This window comes from Panulirus ornatus, chromosome 1, assembly GCF_036320965.1.
Source record: "Panulirus ornatus isolate Po-2019 chromosome 1, ASM3632096v1, whole genome shotgun sequence".
NCBI lineage: Eukaryota > Metazoa > Arthropoda > Malacostraca > Decapoda > Palinuridae > Panulirus > Panulirus ornatus.
The window spans coordinates 76,962,923-76,986,149 of NC_092224.1; the positions used below are offsets into that span (position 1 = coordinate 76,962,923).

The window sequence follows — 23,227 nt, forward strand, 5'->3', positions numbered from 1 at the left end:
CTTCGTGCCACCATGCCGCCCCTAACCCCCTCCTCCCTCCTCGCCCGCCTCAGGATATTGCAACGTTTTCCAGCAGCACAACAACCCAGGGTTTAATATCGAGTGTCCAGGAAGGTTCGCAATTAAAAAAAAAAATGATTTTCCGAGAGATCTGCTCTGACCTTCAGCGTACGCGAGTGAGAGATGAGGCGTGTGGGGGATGATGCTGGAGGGCGGGAGGGGCTAGAGCGAGGCGGATAGGTGTGTGTGTGTGTGTGTGTGTGTGTGGAGAGAGGGGAAAGGGGGGGGGGGTGGAGCAAGAGGGGTGACGTCGTGGCCGAGGTTGGTGCCAGAGGGAGGGAGGGAGATGAGGCGACTGTCTGGGTACCATCGAAGGTTACATGAGACGGTGACCGAAGGAGGAGGAGCAAAGGGAGGTAATACCCTCAGCAGGTGTCCACCTCACCCTGCACCCCTTCCTGGCTCCACACACCCTGTCGTCTACCACAACCTGCACTACAGCTGGCCCACTTCCCGCACACCCTAGTCCATCAGGCCACCACCCTGTACCTCAGCTGCCCTTACCACACCCTAGTGAACCAAAATCCAGGGAGTCTTTACATAATGATAATTGTGGGGGTTAATACAGAACTTACTGATTATGTTAATGTGCACAATGATTGGTCTCTCTCTCTCTCTCTCTCTCTCTATATATATATATATATATATATATATATATATATATATATATATATATATATATATATATATATATATATATATATATATATTCGCCAGGGTAGCGTTAAGAAGAGAGGACTGAGTCTACGAGGTAAAATCCTAACATGGCTCAACATTAAGCTACAGTATATCATCTCATGTAGTAATGAAAAGTGGTTTTCGAGATCCTTGGATGATGTGTTGCGACGTGTGTGTGTGTGTGTGTGTGTGTGTGTGTGTGCGTGTTCGTGAGGTATGTTGATGGAGGGAATGTTTTCCTCTCGACTGTAGACTAAATGGACCTTTTGTCCTTAATGTTTCCTATAAAGGTAAAACTATATTACGTCCCACTAGTAAGAGCAATAATTGGACGTGTGTCAGTCAGGCTGTGTGCTCGAGAACGAACACAGAGCATTATTCATGGTAATGATTCCATGAGCAAATGTTGGGATCTGGAATTGTGTGAATCGTCTGGGGTCGTCTCGGATACTGAAACCTCCCGAGTGTGTTCCCGGTGTGCCAGGCACTGGACCTGGTGCCAATGTCCTCGTTGACGTCTAGAGAAGGAATGACTGGAAGTATATTCAAGGGAAATTTTGAACACGGAGTTCGTGAGGAGAATGAATTTGCATCTGATAAAATCACCTCTTATTGTGACTGTTGTCTACGATGCTTTGCAAGTGTGGAAATGACAATCATTATTGAAGAGTCTGAAAAGATGAACGTGGGAGAAAACTTTTCAAACACTGAAAGACGAGGCAGAGGCTGTCGGCCGGTGTGGCAGAAGGACCCGTGACCTTTGACCGAATGGTGAGGGGAGGGTGGGCACAATCTCTCTCTCTCTCATATATATATATATATATATATATATATATATATATATATATATATATATATATATATATATATATATATATATATCATACTCGCCGTTCCCATGTGAGCGAAGTGTCGCCAGAACCAAACAAAGAACAACCTCATTAATCCATTATCTAGCTGTCATGTATAATGCACCAGAACCAGAGTCCTCTCTCCACAACCTGGTTCAGGCCATTGCCAGAGCGTCAGCCTCTGTATTCCACTTGCCTAAAATTTTCTGTATCCCATGCACGTCCCCAAGCCTCTTGATCGTTCAGGTCCCCACATCTCAAAGCCTCTTTCACTCCATCCTTCCATCTCCCTCTTAGTCTTACCCAACCCTTGCTCCTACCACCTCTGACACAAACACATCGCCTTCGCGAGTCTCTCTTCTATCATCATCTCCATGTGACCAAACCAGTCGTCATGTGGCTGGTCGCCATCCAGCAAGCATGAAGCAACAGCTGGACGCACGTCATGGGTTCAAATCTTGGCGACAAGAACATCTGCACACAGCCTACGGGGGCAGCGGCTAAAGTCATGCCTGTATTACAAGGAGAGGGAAGCAGCATCACGATGGACAGAGAGGGATAGTTGTAGAGAGGTGATGCCACGATGACAAAGGAGACTAAATGCCTTTGAGTCCATTGTGGCTGATGAAGAGGTGGAGGAGGAGCCACACCCTATACGTGAGGAGTACTCCACACTTGGGAGATTAAGACTCGTGTAGATAGAGAATTACTCCCTCACAAGAAAAATAATTAAACACGAGAAAAATGAATTACAACACTTATACAACATCCCCGAGGTTATGGAAAAAAAAAATTTCCATAATGCTGATTCACTGGAGTTTCCAGGCTAGAGTGGAGGACGTGAATATGTCCAACATGGTTAGGTTTAGCCTGGAATGAATTGTGGCATCCTTAAATCCAGCAGAGGGAAGCGAGTGACATTTAGAAAGAATTATAGAAAGAAACTACGTTTTAACACTAATGTATTAAATCTAACCACGTTACTACTACACTATTCCGAGGCACTGCGCAGGTCCAAATGAAGAGAAGAGACGTGTTCAGTACGAGAAAGAGAATAGGTATTAGACTGAGGAGAGGAGGGGATGAGAGCAGAGGTGTATTCCGAAAATTCATCACCGTTAAGAGTGAACTGTGTTAGGTGCTGAAGCGGGAGGATCATTTATGGAGAGAACGAGGAGGGTTAATCATCATTACCTGGGTCAGAGTTGATGCAGGACCTCAGCCCCTTCACCAAGTAATCTCTCTCTCTCTCTCTCTCTCTCTCTCTCTCTCTCTCTCTCTCTCTCTCTCTCTCTCTCTCTCTGGCTCCTTCCTCACAATGTCTCCATCAACTACTCCATGATTTTCTCCTCATATTTCTCCTGCATGCCTGTCCGTCCATTAATCTATCTGCTTTATCGTTCTCTCTCACTTCCTCCCCGTCTCTCTCTCTCTCTCTCTCTCTCTCTCTCTCTCTCTCTCTCTCTCTCTCTCTCTCTCTTGATCGCTCGCTCGCCGGCTCCCTCATCAATTACCATCGGGTTTAGCTGCTTCATGAGAACACACATTTGCGAGGCAATTGCCATGGAACCAATTAGCAGTAGGATGTGAATAGCGAGTGATGGAGATGGACAAGTGAGGGATGATGACAACAGCAGGTTATATCATGATCATGAAACAAGATCACAGTATCACCTCTGTGTCACAGACCACTCACTGCTCACTTCTGCTTAGCAGAGTACATGAGAGTAGACCATCACGGCACAATACCGTACATGCACATAGTATACACACATGGACATAACCACACTTCAAAAGACTGGGGCGCCCGATTCCCTTTCTGCAGCGCCGTACAACCATCAGTGATAGTACTGGAATCTATGATTCTTAATCATTTTTTTTATACATCATACATTTTCATGGGGTCCGACGTATTACAGACGTTGCAACTCAGATTATATGCAAATATGAATTTCCTTTAAGTAAAAGAAGCCTTATTTCTTGTGAATTAACAAAAGGAACGAAAACTGGGTTGAATAAGACAATAAAAACGAAAGAAGAGTATAAGTATCGCTAGAGTATGACGCTTCCGCTAACAATTTGGTAACACTGAACCAGCTCTGCCTCAACAATGGAGTGGAAGTCTCCATACCAGGAGTCACTCCTGCCGCTACTGGCAGTTTGATGTCAGTAGCAGTGAAGGTGGGAGGCGCTACAGACGTGTGCATTGTGGCAGTGTAGAGGGACGGTATCGCTGATATGACGTGCGCATTGTGGCTCCCGAACCTCGGCGAGTCTGCACTCTCGCTAATGAGGCCCCAGACGTACGCAGCAACGCAAGCTCTCATCAGTAGAGTCACCGGAACCTTCAGATGTCACACTGAAGACTTCAGATGTCACATTAGGGACTTCAGATGTCACTCTGAAGACTACAAATAGTATTGGAAACTCTCAGAAGATAAGCGAATTTAGTTTTTGAGCGAGTAAATACAGTGGAAGTACTCAGCGAGTGAGACAACGCAGACACTCAACGAATGGGACACTGAAGGCACTTAGCGGGTGAAGCAGTGCAGACACTCAGCGGGTGAGACCCTAAACAGATCCAGCGGGTGAGACACTGAGGAGATTCAGCGGGTGAGACAGTGTGGAGATTCATCGGGTTACAAACTTGGAGGCTGTGAACGTTGAACACCAGTGAGACACGCAATCGCTGGAGCACTGAAGACACTCGTCATCTGAGTCTCTAGCGATGCTCACTGACGAATACGAAGACGATACTCAACGGATAATAAGGCCGCAGCTGACGCTCCCAGTTGGGGTGAGGTAATGGAGGCGCTAGACTGGCGAAACTCCGCTGACATTGACTCAACAGAAAATGTCTGGAAGGTACATAAGAGAAAACGGAGGCTGGGGGGACTACTACGTTTATCTAATCATACTCTTAAGCCTTGTTAGATCTGAGGAACCATTCTGTACAACGGAATAAAGTCCTCGAATAATGTATGTTGACTCGAGCGAATGAGACAGAACAGCGGAATGGTGGATAACTTCATTTGTTTTCCCTTTGGAACGGAATGGAACGAAGTTACTTTCTTCTTTTTTTTTAGCAGTTACCCATCGAGCAGGGACGTACATTACCGGTACTGGCTCGTCTGTTGACGGGAGTGATAACGCCATCTGGGAAGTAAGCCAGCATTTCAGAGGCTGTTCGGTTTCACTCCTCAGGCCCAGGTCTTTCATTGTTGCCTTACCCACACATGTGGGCTGCTGGCACACAGTCCCCAGCCCACTCATGACACTTAACAACACGGATCTCATACGACTAGCTCTACGCATCTCTATGATATGCTACGGGGAGCGCTACGCGCTGATCCTACTTCTTAGCAAAATCTCGTGGTAAATACTTGTAGGTAAATAAGTACCCTATCTCTCTCGTTCTCCGTCTTTCTCTCTCTTTCCGTCACCGTCTTCCCCTCAAGCCTGCATGTTGAAACACACACACACTTACACACACACACACACACACACACACACACACACACACACACACACACACACACACAGCCTTGATTTTTTGCCAAGATTTAAGGAATCTTCATCTTCCTAAGCCTGTTTCGTTCTTCCTATTCCCATAATATTCTTTCTAGTCCTATTTTGTATAAGAAAGAGGAGGTGGAGGGAAGGGAGGGGGTGAGTGACGTGTTATGGGGCCTCTGAATGAAGTACGTCTGGTATACATCATTCCACTACAGCAATTTTGGGATCAGAACAGCAGTGGGAGCAGGAAGACCAGAAAACTCAATCAAAGTCTTCGTTAGTGTTGAGAAATCAGCAAATCAAAATGATGGTTTGTCCTACATTTTTCCTGTAAAGAATATGCAAAGAGAAGATAGTGTGGATGAATAAGGTGAGGCGAATAAAGAGGTTATTCAAAAGGAATGCTCGACATCAGTGTGACAAGGAGTGGATAAGACGTACCACTAATCAGAGTCAGTTCTACCAGCTGATGTGCCAACCAGCAAGCCAGATTATCTTCCTCACTTCTCATGTCCCTCATCTATTCAGATTCTCAAACTGTTTCTATCAGCAATTACCAGAAAGGTAAGGTCTTTGCCGGTCGTAGTTGTGTGTGTTTGATTACTATGTGATTATTATATATGTGTGTTACCGAAGTACCGAAGGAGAGTGGCACACTCCTGTTACCCAGTGCTCTTAACTTGGTATATATACCATGTCTTCATCTGGCATATACACTATGTCTTAGCCTGGTATATACGCCATGTCTTAACCTGATGTGTACATTGATACATACAACCCCAGTTTACACCAGGTACTTGTCTATAGACCAACTTCACGGGGAGGTTGGACAAGTGGGTTGGTTGTGAATATGGCACCACTGTGGGTGAAGATGACCCTCTTGGATCAGTGAGTGAAAGTGGACTTTCTGGATCATGATCGCGTGAGTCTGGTAGCTCGTGGGAGACGGCAAATCTCGGTGAGCACAGTGTGGTGTGACGGTGATCATCTTGGATCATGCACGAAGGCGAGTCTCTTGGATCATGAGTGAAGGTGAACTTCTTGGATCAAGAGCGGATGTGCATCTCTTCGTTCACGGATGAAAGCGAGTCTCGGTTTATGCATGAAGGTGACAATGGCGGCAGCGTTCCTTCACATCACACTCAAACTATTCGACTTTCTACCTCCCACTGGGTCATGTGGTTACTGTTGAGAAAGTCGTGTTGGTGGTTCCGTATTTCGTTTCGAGTTGAAGCGACATGAGGCGTGGCCTGGAGGACACATAGCGAGAGGAACATTAAACAGTGAGTAACTTCCTCCAAATGGAATACTGAAGCAAGCTATAGTGTTAAAGCTAAATTGCTCAGTACTAACGAGTTTTCAAGACGGGAAAACAACAGAAAGACAAAGACTTGACCTGCAGGTTAACCAATAAAATGGGTACCACTCTCCGTCCCTACATTCTGCAGTGCCGGATGTTTACCCTTCCCTTGCCCAGCGTCCTGCCATGAGCGTCGTCTGGCACCGTTACGCCAGACGTGACACACGTAATGGTCAGGTTGGCTGGAGCACGAATGACAATGTGAAGGACGCGGGTGACCGAATCATACCAACTGGAGTGGAGAGAGATTACAGATCAATGTAACTATAGAAGATCTTGTCTCCTATGATAAGCACAATATGCAAGAACAGGAATGGACAAGATGGTTAAAACTCATATTTGAAAAACGTAGAAAGTGTACAAGATATCATTGCACCACACAGATGACCAGGAGACTATAAGATAAGCAGATGTTACACAAACGTCTTAATCTTATGGTTTAGCAAAAGACAGGAGGAGGCAAGCCTGACCGAGTCAAACGAAGAGGCGTGTCATGTAGAAGTCATCCAACTTCGCCTTGAAAAATTAGGTCAAACATGAGTGTGGAAAATATGCTTTTTCCTCTATGAAAGACAATACTTGATATACCCCGGGAAACCACCCTCTCTCCATGCTCTCGTTCTCTCCATTTTCTCTTCATTATTACCTCCGGACCAGTTGGATCCGCCGTGGCCACCACTTTAAGAAAGAGATTCCGCAATTTTATGGGTCCATAAAGAGGACGGAGGAACGTGCTGCACATCCTGATGGCTCTCCTGGCGTCGTGTCATTACCCCATATGTACATATGAGGCAAGGAGTTCTGCACTCATGTGGCCAGACTCCTCATCCCGTTGAAATTCTTTATCATACGGGTCTTCCCGCCGGAGGCAAGGCGGCTACTGACTTCCAGTGTGGATTGTCCTGAAGGAAATACTTCCACACCAGCGAGGGCCAAACCGTAACTTGATGAACTCTCCAATTATGTTTTCCTTCACCTCCTCCACACACTTTAACATGTCCCACTCCTCCTCAACTCTGTTGCCTTAGAAATTCCTCCTCACGTCCTTCCTTACACCTTTTTTTCGCCAAACTTCCAGAGACGCTCTCCTGTCCTGGATTCTCCTCTGCTTTTCAAGAACACCTCTACGTTAGCATCGCCATGACCTCCTAGTGACCTATATGTGGTCATCATGTCCCTCCTGATCATGTTTCATCCGTAAGAGGAGACAGAGAACTTCCCTCCCCTTCCCATAATTCCTTCCACTAAATTTCTTCACAGTTCCTCTTGTGTTGCCTTGAACTTTTTTTCTACTCTGTGTGTGTGTGTGTGTGTGTGTGTGTGTGTGTGTGTGTGTGTGTGTGTGTGTGTGTGTGTGTGTGTGTGTGTGTATCTTCATGCAGACGTTTAGCCACAAGCGGCAGGAACTCTAGGCTAACATCAAAGACGGATTAATATCTGCTTCACGCCCCACCCACCTGCCTTGCAACACCACCACCACCACCACACTGGTCACCCACCTCCTCTCCAACACCCTCACCACCACCACACTGGTCACCCACCTCCTCTCCAACACCCTCACCACCACCACACTGGTCACCCACCTCCTCTCCAACACCCTCACCACCACCACACTGGTCACCCACCTCCTCTCCAACACCCTCACCACCACACTGGTTCACACTAGAACAGCTGTCATGGTTTGTCCCACATTTTTCTTGATGCGAACTGTCAGTGACTTTACAAATCTTTCCACCCTGAAGACTGAGGGAAGGTCGAGTCAGCATTTTCTTCACCCTGTGTCGAGTCCAGGAATTTTTCTGTCCATTACTGGAAAGTGTATTTTAAAATGTGATATCCAGGTCGCCCCAAGCCCACCGTACCAAGAAATTCCCCACCAACCTGGACTTGCCGACTTCCTCTTTCGTAAAATCTCAAGAGAGCATGTCCTTGTTTGCTCATTATGCACATCTTTTAATATCTCCAACACCAGACTGTACGACTGATAATTCTTGTAGCTTGAATGTGCTTTATGAAAGTAATTAGAGATTCTCTTTTCTCCTCCCCTGTATTAATACATTTCACAACAGTCCTCATGAGACATGAAGGAAAGCAAGGCCAACGAGTTAACCAACTCCTGATCTAAGACTTGAATCTATTACATAAGATCAACCCAGACTCTCATCCAGCACCTGTAGCGACCATCATCAACAGAAGGTCGAGTTGATTACGTGGGATTCATCATCAAACCTCCCACTCTCTTTACCAGCCCTCACAAACTCCCAGTGTAATGTTTACTGTGACTCTAACTAATGCTAGTGCCGTCCTGTGGCAGTGGGAGACATGCTTCAACTGGGAAATACACAGCGGCCGTCGCTGAGGTGATGAGGGAGCTAATGAAACCATGAATTACTTAGCTCATGTCATATCTTGCCACGCCACCGAGGGCGACACTAACCCCTGAATACATGTTGCTACATCTGGACCTGGCAGGAGGTAATGGGGTAATGTGCGAGTACACTTACATCTCTCGCGCTCGGCTCCGGCAGGGGAGACTCGTGTAGTACGCGCGTTTCTCAGTGTGGGTCGCATCAGGTCCTATGAGGGGGAGACTCATGTAACGAGAGACAGTAGACAATAAATGCACAGGTCAAAAGATGCAAGAAAACACTTGCATCAAAACACAAAACACACAAAGAAAAATGGATAGAACACAGCACACTCAAGAAACACAAATGAAATACGGAACATACAAGAAAACACACACATTAAACAGATGGCTCACTGGAAAACATAGATGAAACGCAAAACACACAAAAGAACACACGAATAAAGCACAAGACCAGAGGAAAACCCGTGGTAAAGAGAATATATGTACATAAACGCACAGATAAAAATGAAGAAAACACATGAACACATCAAGACACAGCTAAACACAATGAAAACACGGAAAACAAAAATACAGAGAGGAGGAACACAACGCACAGACACACTAGGTTGAAACACGAGGCGAAGTGAAAAACACGGATGAAACACAACAAATAAAAGCAACATATAGATGAAGCAGGACAAAAAAAAATAAATTCTACGGATAAAATACAGACAAAACAAAATGGAAGTATAAAACAATCAATACAAACACAGCTGAACACACGAATGACACAAGACGTAATTACAATATGACATAAAAGAAAAACAATAATCACGTGAAAACACGAAGAAAATCACATGATAAAAGATCAACAATTGAGAAAATGCATCGATTAGAACACCATAGTCAGTAAAACACATGACTTTAAAAAAAAGTGGATAAAACACACACACACACACACACACACACACACACACACACACACACACACACAATACATGGTCAAAACAAGACGCTGAAAAGAACATTTGTAAACAGAATTATGCAACCAAGAAACACTAGGATAGAACTCAATGCTGAAGAAAAAAAAAAAAAAATATGGATAAAACACATTCAAGAAAACATACGTGTATAACAGACTCAAGAAAACGGATGAAATTCGACGCTGAAGAAAACAAGTTGATAGACCCACAAGACACAGAGCAAGCGAGGGGTGGGCAGCGGTCAGGGTAAGGGGACGATAAATGAATTATAGTCCGTGCTGAAGGGCCGCCTGAATTTCTCTCTATCCTTCTGCGTCTCCCTGGTATATATCTCTCCATTATCACCGCTGCCAGTATCTCTCGAGAGATACCATGCCACGGGACCTCAGAGATATACATCCCCGCCCGTCCGCCCTTTACCACTGTCCCTAGCATCTCTTAAGAGAGACACGCTGCGCGGCAAGAACCTGCGTGGCATATCTCTCTCTCCCTTACCACTGTCTCTACCATCTCCTTAAGAGACTCGCTGCCACATCCACCACCATCGACAACAAGAACAACAGGGTGACAAGGACAACTTCGTCAGAAATGTTGATTTTGTTGGGCTGGTACCCCACCAGGACATGGATCTCTGGAGGGTGCATAGAGAAGGTGCATAGAAAACAACTGATTGTGTGTGTGTGTGTGTGTGTGTGTGTGTGTGTGTGTGTGTAAGTACCTGTTTGTATTGCACGGGAAGGCACTTCTATCCCATCTCTTGAACTTTCTCTACTATCATACAACTTTTTAAACTTTTTGTATGTTGTCCAAATTCACAGTCTCCTAACTCGATGTATTCCTAAGATAATACTTTCGTATATCTCTTTGCACAAGTTGCTTAATATCATGTTACGTCCCACCTCCTCTGTTTTCCACTGAGAGCAAATCTAATGCCTCAAGTCTTCAGCTTTCTTAATTCTTGTATCATCCTTGTTGCGCTCCTCTGGACTTTATCAACTATTCTTGCTTCTTTATATCACCAAACTTGAGGAGTATGTTCTTGTTTTGGCTCTATGTAGGACGTGAACAGCTTGCTAGATATTTCTGCATCTATGAACTTGAACGCTATTCCAATATTTGCCAGTTTGTCTCCTTAACTATTCCAGACACATACTGCAGCTTATTTCCTGCCAGACGATGTTCATTTCGAGGACTTCTTCTTTCGCAGTGACCCATCATCATCTCACTACATTAACCCGGGTTGGACTTCATTCAACAATGCATCAGAATAGCTTTGGAGTCTGTCTGGGTCCCCGTGTATGGTGCTGTAATGCTCCTAAGCACTTTTTACCTCCCTCACGGCTTTAGCATCAACAGCAGACATATGCAGGCAAGTCATTCCCATAGATCAAGAGGAGTAATGATCCTAGAACGGAACCCTGTGGCATTTGAAAGGTATCGAACCCATTATGAGATGGCTCCCCTGACATGTGATATATGTGCCCTCCACTTTTTTCTTTTTCTAAATCCACCTAGAAGTCTCTCCCTGATTGTTGCCTGAAGATCTTCATTTACTACAAGCCTCCTCCTATGTGGTATTGTGTCAAGAGCTTGTTGGCAGTCCAGCTGCAGACAATCCATCCAGCCTTTTCTTCTGTCTAAAGCAGAGCTCATTCTCTCGTAGAAAACTAAAAAGTTATTATGCAACTATGTAAACGCTTTCGACGTTGTCATTCAGGTCTCTGGTCATCCTCACATCATTTGTTGCTCAGCCTCTATCCTCAGTCCCTTAGCCTGAATAGCTGTTCCTCAACCATCAACTTAATCCTGATGAATTTATGGAAAAGTTTTGGATTATTTCCTGCTCTGTGTACATCGTTTTTAGCTTTTCTGTTGCCATTTTCTCATCCCGTTAGACTTTTATACCTATTTCTTGATATGTTACACTTTACGAGTACCTGCTCGTTGGAGGGCCACCTATATCTTCATTACAGCACAGAGCAAAGCTGTCCCTTTTTTGACATCTTTTATCTCCCACTCCTCCCTCTTTATCTACCTTCCCTCTCTAGTAGAGGATAAAGGCACCCATGTTCCTACTCGACTGTAAATTTCATAAAGCCTTCCACCACATTGACCTGGGTCCCTGGATACTGAACTCCATTTTCCAGTTTATTTTACCACAGGAATTGTTAAGGTTTGTGTAGCTTATTGCTCCTCTTTGAGTCTGGTCTTGTTTGTTTTTCTCATCCTCATTTACCACATAATCAAACTGAAACTTTTCGCTTCAAGTCCACGACTTAAATTATTTGCGCCTCCTTAGTCACATTGACAGTTTGCAAGTTATTCTCTTTGAATGATCTAACTTTTACCACACTAATCTGGGAGTTTCTGTTATCTTCCACTATCATAAGCTGCCTCGAAAGCACCCAGTGGTCTTTTGCTTTTGATCTTTGTATTACATGATCACTTTCTTCCACCTGTTTATTGTATGTGGTACACTCAATTTCCATGCTGCTGTGTGGGTGAAAGTATCTAGCAGTGACAGCGTATCAGTCTCTCTCATTCTGTAGGATCTTCTTTAGTATACATTCTTGTCTGTCCGTGACTCTGTCACTATGAGCATCCATTGTAACTCAGCCGATCTGTACGTGAATTTACTGCTTCATATACCATCCCAATCATTCTTTCACTGTTATCACTGCATATTTCTTCTGGTTCTTTACTCTGATGGATTATATATCATTAGTATCACAAAGCACTTCTTTCCCTACCGTTATATTTTCCATTATGGTCTGTTTGAACGGACCATCTTCTAGTGTTTCCCGAAACTTAAGACTGTCTGTCATCGAGAGGGACGGTGGTCCTCCTTCTCCTCTTCTTGTCTTCACCTTCCCTCCTTCCTCCTACGTATCACTCATGACAGAACAGGTCACATCTCTGTTCAGTTTTATCTCCACAGTTCCATCATTATCAGGTGCACTTTCCTTAATTCGATCCTTGAACTCCAGTTGTCGTCTACCATGAACTCGTCCACCAGCATATGTATGCATTACTCTCTGTCAGGCATTTCTATCACTTTACGTTCCTGACCTCACTGCAGTAGTGGCGGCGCTGCTCCGTCCACTTCCTTCATTCGACGACTCCCATTTTTTTGTTCACCTCTCGACTGAATTCTTCAGACATGAGAGACGAGAGAGAGAGAGAGAGAGAGAGAGAGAGAGAGAGAGAGAGAGAGAGAGAGAGAGAGAGAGAGAGAGAGAGAGACTCTCATCCCTTGGTCTGATGAACACGCTTCTGGATTCCAAATAGTTTTCAAGTTTCATAGCTTGCCTAGGTAGTAGCTCTTGGCGGCTAGTTGACTGCAGTCAGAACTGGCCTATCCCTTGTAATTTACTTATATCCATCAATTCTTTTGTTAGAGAAAAGTGCGTCCGGCATTTCTATATCCTCTAGTACATTATTGATCAGCATTTCTTCTCTCTTGACAATTTTTCATTTTTCTTGAACATGATCCTTCCATTCCAAAGTCCATCAGTGATTTATCTATATCAACCATCTGTTTTATACCACCTGTTTTATCATTTTCTTTATCCTTCGTGCCACCCTCCATCCGGCTACGTCCTTCACCGTTGACTTGCCAATCTCCTCGCCTCTGACTTTCTCTATAACTCCCTCTTTGCTAACAAGCGCTGATCCTCTATGCTCTGTACTTTTCTGACCTTTCCATTCACCAGACCAAATAAATCTTCCAGATTGTTGATTCTCTAACGAGGAGTATTATTCTCCCTACAGCTTCACTCAATTTACTGTGTACCTCTGTTTCAACGTTCCCTCTCCCCTGCTCCACTGTGTGTGTGTGCGCGCGTTGGAGATTACTATTTGTGTGTAACGAGAATTGAGTTTTACATATCGAAGCTACAGGTCTTAACTATGAAAAGGACAAAAGGCAAGAGTAAGAAGAGGACAAATATTTCAAAAAGTTTTGAGGGTGTGCAAAATCTTCCTTCTAAAAAGGAGAAGTTTTAGGTTTTAAAGAAGACATGAGGGAGTGAAGAGTTCAAAAGCTACGCGGTGTTGGGAAAGAAACAGACCACCTCACAGTGGCCCAACCTTGAGTTGTCAACGGCCATGCAGTAGCCATGTGATGCTGTGGCTTGCAGAATTTCAACTTGGTCTAGCTAAATGAGGGGAGACACAAGCAGTCACCTCTCGGGAGCAGAAACTAAAGCGATAGCTATAAGAGAGGAAAAGTGAATTAACACTACAACGTTAGGCAAGTGGATGATGTTTCGAGGTCAGATTGGCAGAGTTGAGAAGTTGGATTGTTTTGGACTCGACTTTTGTGCAGTAAATATGTAGAGCTAGACCCTCTATGGATGTGAGAACAGTACTTTCTATGTGGACGAATAAATCCTTTGTATAATCGGAACAACTACTAGGAAGAAAGAAGATATATGGCATCTGAACACGATGCCTAGTTCCTCAAATGAAAACATGGATATTTGTTTATTGCAAAACTTTCAGAATAGACTGGATGTTACTGTGATATCGAGCATGTTTATTATGTTGAGTAGCGGAGCTACAGATCCATAAATAGAGGAAGGAAACTTGGGAGGGATTGTAGAAAGAGAGATGAGCAGAAACTGGGTTCTAGAGGCATTAAACTTGAACAGGCTATGTCCGCCCGACTGTGGAATCCTAAGTCTGAAATAAATAGAAAAAAGTTGTGATGAGACAAGATGCAGATCGAGTGAGAAAGGACGGAGCAGAACTGAAGAAAGTGGATGAATGCAGTGTTGGCCTCTCAGCGTATGAGCGTCTGATGAAGATATGAAATCATCGATTGAAAAAAAAAAAAAAGGAAAGTGTGTAGGTTACAGAACAGAACCTTGAGGGACACCGCTGTTGATAGCAGAAGAGATAGAGAGATAGAGATGGACAGACAGATAGATAGATAGATAGATAGAGAGAGAGAGAGAGAGAGAGAGAGAGAGAGAGAGAGAGAGAGAGAGAGATTAAGCTGGTCTATCAGCAACGAACACAGATCGGACAGACAGAGAATTCAAATTGAGAGAAGAGACCCAAATGAAGGGAGCTCGGAGATAAGACTCCAATGCTATATCCTGCCAAAAGCTTTTGAGTTGTCAAGGGTTACAACGGGATTATCCAAATTTTCTCTGAGAATGACTAGATGATATCAAGTGTTGGGTATTGTCTGAAGCCATGCTGAAGATCAGAGAGATGTGCGAGAAATCCAAAAACGTCTGGGGATATGGGAGAGTTGATGAAAGACTCACAGATTTGGGAAATAGCAGAATTCAAAGTAACAGAACAATAACTGGGAAAGGTTAGAAGAGTTACCTTTCTTTGATATGAATTGCCACCTCCTGTTTCCAAAGAAAAAAGAAATAGTTCTTAAGCAGAAGGCGAATAGACGAGCAAGCACATAAGCAAGCTTACAATCACACTCAGTCAGGACACGAGGATAAATGCCATCTGGTCCATATGCCTTGCTTATGTTCAAAGAAAAGTGCCTTTTTGGATTGCACGAAGAAAAGTTACAGCATTATCAAGATGTGTCTCCCGGGGTGAAGGTAAAGAGAAGAAGAAGACTAATCTGTCATGGAAGAGAGAACTATGGCACCGTCATATTCACATACATAAGTTTACACACATGTATACATAAAGGCATGTAGCACTCACCCAGACAGAGGAACGAGTCCTCACGTCTGCTCCACATTGCAAGGAAGATCTCACTCCTTCACTCTCATCCTCTCCCCTTCCCGCTAAATTCATACCTCTCCTCGCCCATCTCCCTTTCAATTCCTTCTGATCCCTTTTCCAAGCCCTCTCATCCTTCCCTCCTAATCTCCTATCACACTTAATTCTCTCGCATTCCTATCTTCTCTTTCCCGTACTCTCCTCTCCCTTTCCTTTCCCCACAACCATGAGCAGTCGGGTCTAATGCTCTTCGACTATTCATTTTGGGATTACGAGTGTTTTCTCTCATGTCTGGATAGGTCTTTCATTCACTTTCCAGTCGAAGAGGAGGCTTCTGAGTCCATCTCAAATTCCTTCTACCTGGAATCCAGCTTTCTCTATCCTCCATCACTCTATTTGAACCTTGTCTGATCCTCTTGATTTTCTCAATTTTGCTGTTATGAGTGTCTAATCCAAGGCAGTGTTCTTGAAAGCTATTTCTTTCCAGTGAGTTAAGCCTGAAGTCATTCCCCTTAAATCCTAAGCTCCCAAACTTTTCTGGAGACTGTAGTCTGCCCTCTTCAGTCTTTCTGTGCTCCTTATTCTTAGACCTGGAACAAGTTGGATCTTCCTTACCTCCTCCTCCTGAATAGCAAAGCCACCTCAATCTTCGGTAGCTCCTCCTCCTGACTGGTGGAGCCTCCTAAGTGGTCCGGAACTTCTCATGAGAGTTAGTGGTTTTTAATCCTCCGGATATGTTTTTTCCTGAACCACTGGTAAATATTCAGTTCCTAACATTATCTTATAATCATACTTTCTTTCACATTTCCTTTTGATTTACTTGGTGGGCCATGTTTCCACACTGTCAACTATTTTCCTGTGTATTTTCTATTTGTTCCTTATTCTGTTCCTCTCTTCCTGTCCTGCCATCGTACAATCTATGCCTCCTCTTAATCTCTCAATCGTCGTTTTCGCTTTTATTCTCTTCTTCCTTCCTCGGCTTCCCATCCATTCTACTATATAATTCATCCTCTGTCTTATCACCCTTCCTTTTTGCCTTAAGGCAGAAACCTAATCTTGGTAGAGGGATAATCAAATCGTCCTGATCATTGAAGGCGAAGTGTGCGTACAGACGCGCTCGCCTGGACTCTGTGAAGAATTTCCCTTTCGCCTCCCTCAACGCTCGTCTGTCTCAAGTATTTTTTCTTTACAGCCTGGACTTCATCTGACTTTCTTCCTTCCAGGAGTAACCTTCTCTCCATTTGCACCCTAACCAGACTGTTCCATGGGATCTGAACTCGAGTGGACCCAGCAGGAACTGTCACAAGGAATCCTGACTTACCTCGTTGTCGAGTCTCGTGGACTCTCTCACTGCCCCCATCTCACAGGTTCTGCGCTCGCTCAGCATCTCCCTCAAGTCTAATGAGTTCCACACATTCGCCACTGAGGGTCTGCCACACGTCTTGCCTCACGCCTGGTGAGTGTCATTTCTTTCTGTATTTAACAACCCCTTGATGTGTTCCCAGCATGTCACAAGGGTTCTCTGGTCTCCTACACGACACCAACACTCTCCTAAGGGTCGTCATTCACGCCTGAACTTGCTTTCACCCTCTCAGTGATTACTATTAGCATCTTGGCGGAGAGAGCTGTACACTCGTGTTGCCTCGCTTAACCTTGTGTATATGCACCATGTCTTCACTCATGTGTATGTATGCGCGCGCACACACACACACACACACACACACAATCAAGCAAGACACCATTTCATCGACCAGACCTGAGGGGAGGATGAACACCTGCGTTGAGTGTAGGCAGACTGCCACGTTCAGGATTCGAACCCATGCTGGTCCGACCCTGGGCTGGGCCTTGCTGAATCCTGGTCAGTAACGCTAACCACTACACCAGTGACACCGCCGGACATTTGTATTGTCCCCAAAAGTTCCTCACACGTCATCTGGCTATCATATTCTTTATTCCTATCAACGGATGATCTAGTTATCATTCAACGGTAATCATTATTTTCTAAGACGCCTGTGGGGGTCGCATGAATGCTGCCAGCAACCACGGTTGAGGGTCAAGCCTTTAAACGACTGAAGGATTGAGGTTTGTGAGCTGCTCTTTACAGAAGATATAATCTCCACTTCACACAAGACTCAGTGATCGCACACCGACGAATGATGGCGGTACCGTCAGGTCGACTCTCATAGTGTTGAACAGTAACTTCAGGAGGAGGATCCTGTTGTGCTGAATGACTGCAGTATGATCAGGTCGACTCCCATAGTGTTGAATGATGGCAGCATCCTTAGATCGGCTCCTGCAGTGCTGAATGATGAAAGTATACTTAGAAAAGCTCCTATAATCCTAAATTATGAAGGTACTTTTAGGGCGGCTCCTGCAGTGCTTAATGATAACAGTATGTTTAGGTCGGTCCCTGTGATGGTTGTACTATCTCTAATGCTGAGTGATGGTAGTGTCTCCCAGGCAGTCCATGTGATGGTAAACGATAGTAGTATCTTTTTTTGGGGGGGACACGTCCGTAAAACTGTTCGACGATGGCACTTTCTTCAAGGGCTGGCACCATAGTGCTGAATGATGGCAGCATCTTCAAAAGGCACATCCTCAAAGTGCCACTGATAGCTACGTTACCGCGATCGTCTGTCGTTGGAGCTATGGGTGAAGGCGCTGCCTCTATACATCGCCGTGCGCTGTCGATGTGTTGAGGGAGAGGAGGGAAGGAGCGGGAGAGAAGCACCTTTAAGGGCGAGAGCATTAGCGATATCTGGCGAGCGGAATCTTAAGTCTTCAACATTACGACCCTCCTCCCGGTTACTTCCGCCCTTGTCCGCCTTCCTGGCGTAACAAAGAGAATTTTCCACTCCAGCACCGAGGAAACCCATTAAAGTTTGTTCCGGAGGACAGCTGACGATGGATCCCAGTTTCTCTACGTCAGGAGAGATCAACTTGGGCAGCTGTACTGGTTGGCTGTGACTACACAGACCGATGGCTGTGTTGGCTGTTACCCACCACCACCAGACAGCCTCTCAACACAGTGGGTGGGGTAGCTGGCTGGTTCGCTGGCTGTCGTTAAACAGACTAACAGCCGTAGTGATTGGTGCTGTGGCTAGACAGCCTCTACACCTGTTGATTATTTCTCTCTTGTCAGCATTATATTTCATTATCGGAGTCTTTCCCAGCCATCACCTTCCATTATCGGGATCTCTGCCGTCCATCACCTTCCATTATCAGGGTCAATGCCGACCACCACCTTCCATTACCAAGATCTCTGCCGCCCATCACCTTCCATTATCGGGGTCACTGCCGACTATCACCTTGCATGATCAGGGTCACTGCCGACCATCACCTTCCATTACCAGGGTCATCTTCCTCCTTGTGTACGTATGGAACGCAATTCTCCTCCCTGATGTGTCTTGCTCTCCCTCTGTTATTACCTCATCCTCCTCCTCTCCTTCACCCATATTCCTCTTCTTCCTTACATCCTCCTCTCCCGCTAATCCTTCCTTCTCCTCCGCTCTCCCTACCCCTCTCCTTCACACTTCCTAACTTCTTCCCTCCTTTTCCTCAGCCTGATTTCGCTTTGTCCTCCTTTTCGTCGTCTTACCCTCTGCTCTGTCTCTGTCTCATATCTCTATCTGAGCTTCTTCCTTCCTTCTTTCCTTCCTCGTTTCATGTGTCTCTTCATTCATCTTCATCTCCTGAATGCCGACATAAGACAGTATGCCCTAATCGAAGCCACGTCCGATTGAAAAGAAAATGTGTGAGCTTACTGAATAAGAAAAGGTTAAAAGGGGCTTCATTTTCTCTCCTCGGGTGCTCGTAGACCCGAAAATACTGAGAGTGGAAAGGTTATAAGGCGAAGAATGAAAGAAAATCTTCTACAGCATCGCCGCACGAGGATGGAAGGAGGTATCATAACGGACAATGCTCGAGTAACTGGTTTCCACAATGAAACCATAGGAAGCAGCAGACTCGTATGCCACGGTGGGGATACGAGGGGAAAAGGGCATACAAGACAGTTCAGGAGAGGAATGACTGAAGGACAGAGGGAGGGATGCAACACCGTGGAGGAGGGTAGGGAGTGATCGAGGAGGAGGGTAAGGAGTGATCGAGGAGGAGGGTAGGGAGAGATCGAGGAGGAGGGTAGGGAGTGATCGAGGAGGAGGGTAGGGAGAGATCGAGGAGGAGGGTAGGGAGAGATCGAGGAGGAGGGTAGGGAGAGATCGAGGAGGAGGGTAAGGAGAGATCGAGGAGGAGGGTAGGGAGTGATCGAGGAGGAGGGTGGGGAGTGATCGAGGAGGTAGCAGAAGGACGCTTGATAAAGCTGACGGATATTGACTTCAATCTCACCAAAATAAAGTTGGAAGATCTACCTCAGATATGGGAGGCAGTGCTCCATCCTGGGGTCAACATGACCTTCCCACATATGGCATATGTAAACAGAGGTATAACAGCGCCACCTATACAGCACCAACAGCTGTGAGCAGATTTTATACAATTAATTATGCGAGGCTTTTAAGATAAAGTGGAGGATATGGTTATGCATAATATGCCTGTGTAATTACTGGGCTAAAATGGTCGTGTCTTGAAATATCATGGGAGGAAATGAGTAGGATTTAGACAGAAAATTAAGTAAAAATCTAATTTTTACTTTGAACTTAATTAGGTCCCTATTTTCCCATTCTGAGTCAGCCGATATTAATATCTCTCTCTCTCTCTCTCTCTCTCTCTCTCTCTCTCTCTCTCTCTCTCTCTCTCTCTCTCTCTCTCTCTCTCTCTCTCTCTCTCTACAGTTCTCCCTTCTCTCACTCGTCTTTCACTTTTCCTTCATTCTTTCAGATTTTAATTCCTCGCAAAATCCTCTTTCGTCCCTGAACCTCACTTTCTTTTTTATTTTCTTCCCCGTTTCTAAATCTTATCCCCAAGATATTGCCACCTCTTACCCCGTCTCCCAGTTTTCATATCCTTCGCACATTCCATCCACTTTCTCACCTCCGTCCCATTCCTTCATATCTCTCACTCCTTAATCTTTCCCTTAACTCTCATGCACCCCTCTTTCCACTCCCTCACTCTCCTCCACTCCACATCTTCCTTACCACTCTCCCATTCCCTTACCTCTCCCAAACGCCGCCTCTCCTTCACCCTCCTCTTCTCATCACTGTTATTTATCCCCGCTATCTTTTTCCCCTCCAAACTTTTCCTTTTGTGTGGAGTTCTATCCAGCGGTCACCACCAGGTCCCCCCAGACGACCGACACCACCACCTCCTGGGAGAGACTGGAAGAAGTGGTATGGCACAGTGATGTGGTACAGTGATGTGGTGCAGTGACGTGGTACAGTGATGTGGTGCAGTGAAGTGGTACAGTGATGTGGTGTAGTGACGTGATACAGTGAAGTGGTGCAGTGACGTGGTACAGTGATGTGGTGCAGTGACGTGGTACAGGGATGTAGTGTAGTGACGTGGTACAGGGATGTAGTGTAGTGACGTGATACAATGATGTGGTGCAGTGACGTGGTACAGTGATGTGGTGCAGTGGTGGCACAGTGATGTGGTGCAGTGGTGGCACAGTGATGTGGTGCAGTGACGTGGTACAGTGATGTGGTGTAGTGACGTGGTACAGTGATGTGGTGTAGTGACGTGTTACAGTGATGTGGTGTAGTGACGTGGTACAGTGATGTGGTGTAGTGACGTGGTACAGAGATGTGGTGCAGTGACGTGGTACAGTGATGTGGTATAGAGACGTGGTACAGTGATGTGGTACAGTGATGTGGTGCAGCGATGCTGTAAAACGTAGTACAATGATGTAATAGAATATGGCACAGTGACATGCTAAAGTGAGACATGACAGTGATATAGTACAGTGACGTTGTGTACTGATGCGTTCCTGTGCTGTGGTGCAGCCATGTGTCGCAGTAACGTGGTGCAGTGACGGAGGAAGTGACGTACAACAGTGATGAAGGTGTGTGTGTGTGTGTGTGTGGTGGCCATGGATGTAGAGGTTCTCAGTCCGCCCCACCAAGACGCAGCTCCTCAGCAAGTTCCAACCCCACAACCCACACACACACACACACACACACACACACACACACACACACACACACACACACACACCTTCATGGGTCCTTTCCCTGACGTATTCCCTGATCTTCCCCTCCCAGGAAGCTGACCCTCCCATCCTCTTTCCCTCTTCCTCCCTCCTATAAATCTTCGGTAACCAGCTTATTGCCGCGCGTCCTCCTCCACATGACCTCCTCCCAAACCACGTCCACCCATGTCACTTAACCCACAGTGCATCCTGCCTCCCTCCCATATCTCACGTGTCCTCTACACTTCTGTCACTTGAGTTCATCCCTTGTGGTGACACGACCACCACCACCACCAGCACTCCCCAACAGCCGGAACCCCAGACATGTGTGATCTGTTCCGTGTTCACCTTCCACACATCCGCAGGTTAGGGCCGTCAGAACTCTCTCTCTCTCTCTCTCTCTCATGGTCACCAATCCCACCCTCTCTCTCTCTAACGGTCACCCATCTCCCTTTCATGATCCTCCCTAAGAATTCAATCAGCTTCCTCCCCTGGACAGCTCTCTCTCCATTACTCCTCCTCCTGCCATTGTGCCATATTTGCATGGCATCGACCTCAAAGACGCAGATTCTCTGACCTCCTGCAGCAGTGCATCAGCCATCTCGACCTTACATTTTCATCTCAAAAGAGTCATTGATTCTGAGAGGCATTGTCGAGTCTGCCACTTCACATTGCCATCTTTTTAAGAGCCCTTATCGCACCCCGACCGACATTTCCCATCAACTCCCTCGTGTCCAACACCGTATGAGGTTCATTCATCATCTTAGATAACATTAGCAACATTATAACGTCAGGAAATAGACCAGTCATCTGTTTGACTCAGCGACGATTTATATATATATATATATATATATATATATATATATATATATATATATATATATATATATATATATAAACTTGTTACTTAGAGGATGAAGTGGTTTCTTAGTGGAGAGAGAGAGAGAGAAACAGGTACAGTGATATACGTAGCGATCTTATACTCAGTAGACGTGGCTCTGTACCATGTAGAACTGGTACAGCAACGTGGTACGGTATTGTGTAAGTGTGTGAGCCAGGTGTGCGAGTCAGGAATCTCCTCTTGCACAGGTGTGTGAGCCAGAACACGCCTGGCGTGCAGGTGTGTGAGCTAGGACTCGCCTGGTGTGCAGGTGTGTGAGCCAGGACTCGCCTGGTGTGCGATTTTGGACCCGTGTGGTGTGCAGATGTACGAGCCAGGACTCGCCTGGTGTGCAGGTGTGTGATCAACGACCTGTATTTCTATCCTGTATCCCGGTGTTGTATCCTGCTACTGTGCCATTGAATTGCACCCCATCAACGTATCATGTTACGGTACAGTGTTACTGTTGCACATTACTGTATCGTCTTACTGGACCACTTCGCTGCATCAAGTCCTTGTGTTGTTTCAGTGCACCGCTACAGTAGTGCCGTAATCCATGTCACTGCATTGTATCGTGTCACTGCAGTATTCATGACATCGCTGCATCACGGCACTGGATAACGTCACTGAAATACATCACTGTTTCACAGGTATCGTCGCTGGATCACAAGAAAAGCACATCACTGCACCATGTCACTGTATCAAGTCACTGACCCACCGTGCCTTTTGGTCCGGTGCAAGACGTGGCCTCGTCAGAAGGGTTCTAGCAC

At 45.6% G+C, this 23,227-nt stretch overlaps 1 long non-coding RNA gene across 1 annotated transcript in view; it reads right to left on the reverse strand.

The window, feature by feature from the left end:
• Positions 1–23,227, reverse strand: part of LOC139752710 (uncharacterized) — a 130,862-nt gene that overhangs the window by 21,684 nt on the left and 85,951 nt on the right. Inside the window, exon 2 of the long non-coding RNA XR_011713568.1 lies at positions 8,970–9,042. This is a non-coding gene — a long non-coding RNA (uncharacterized lncRNA). The remainder of the gene's footprint in view (positions 1–8,969; positions 9,043–23,227) is intronic.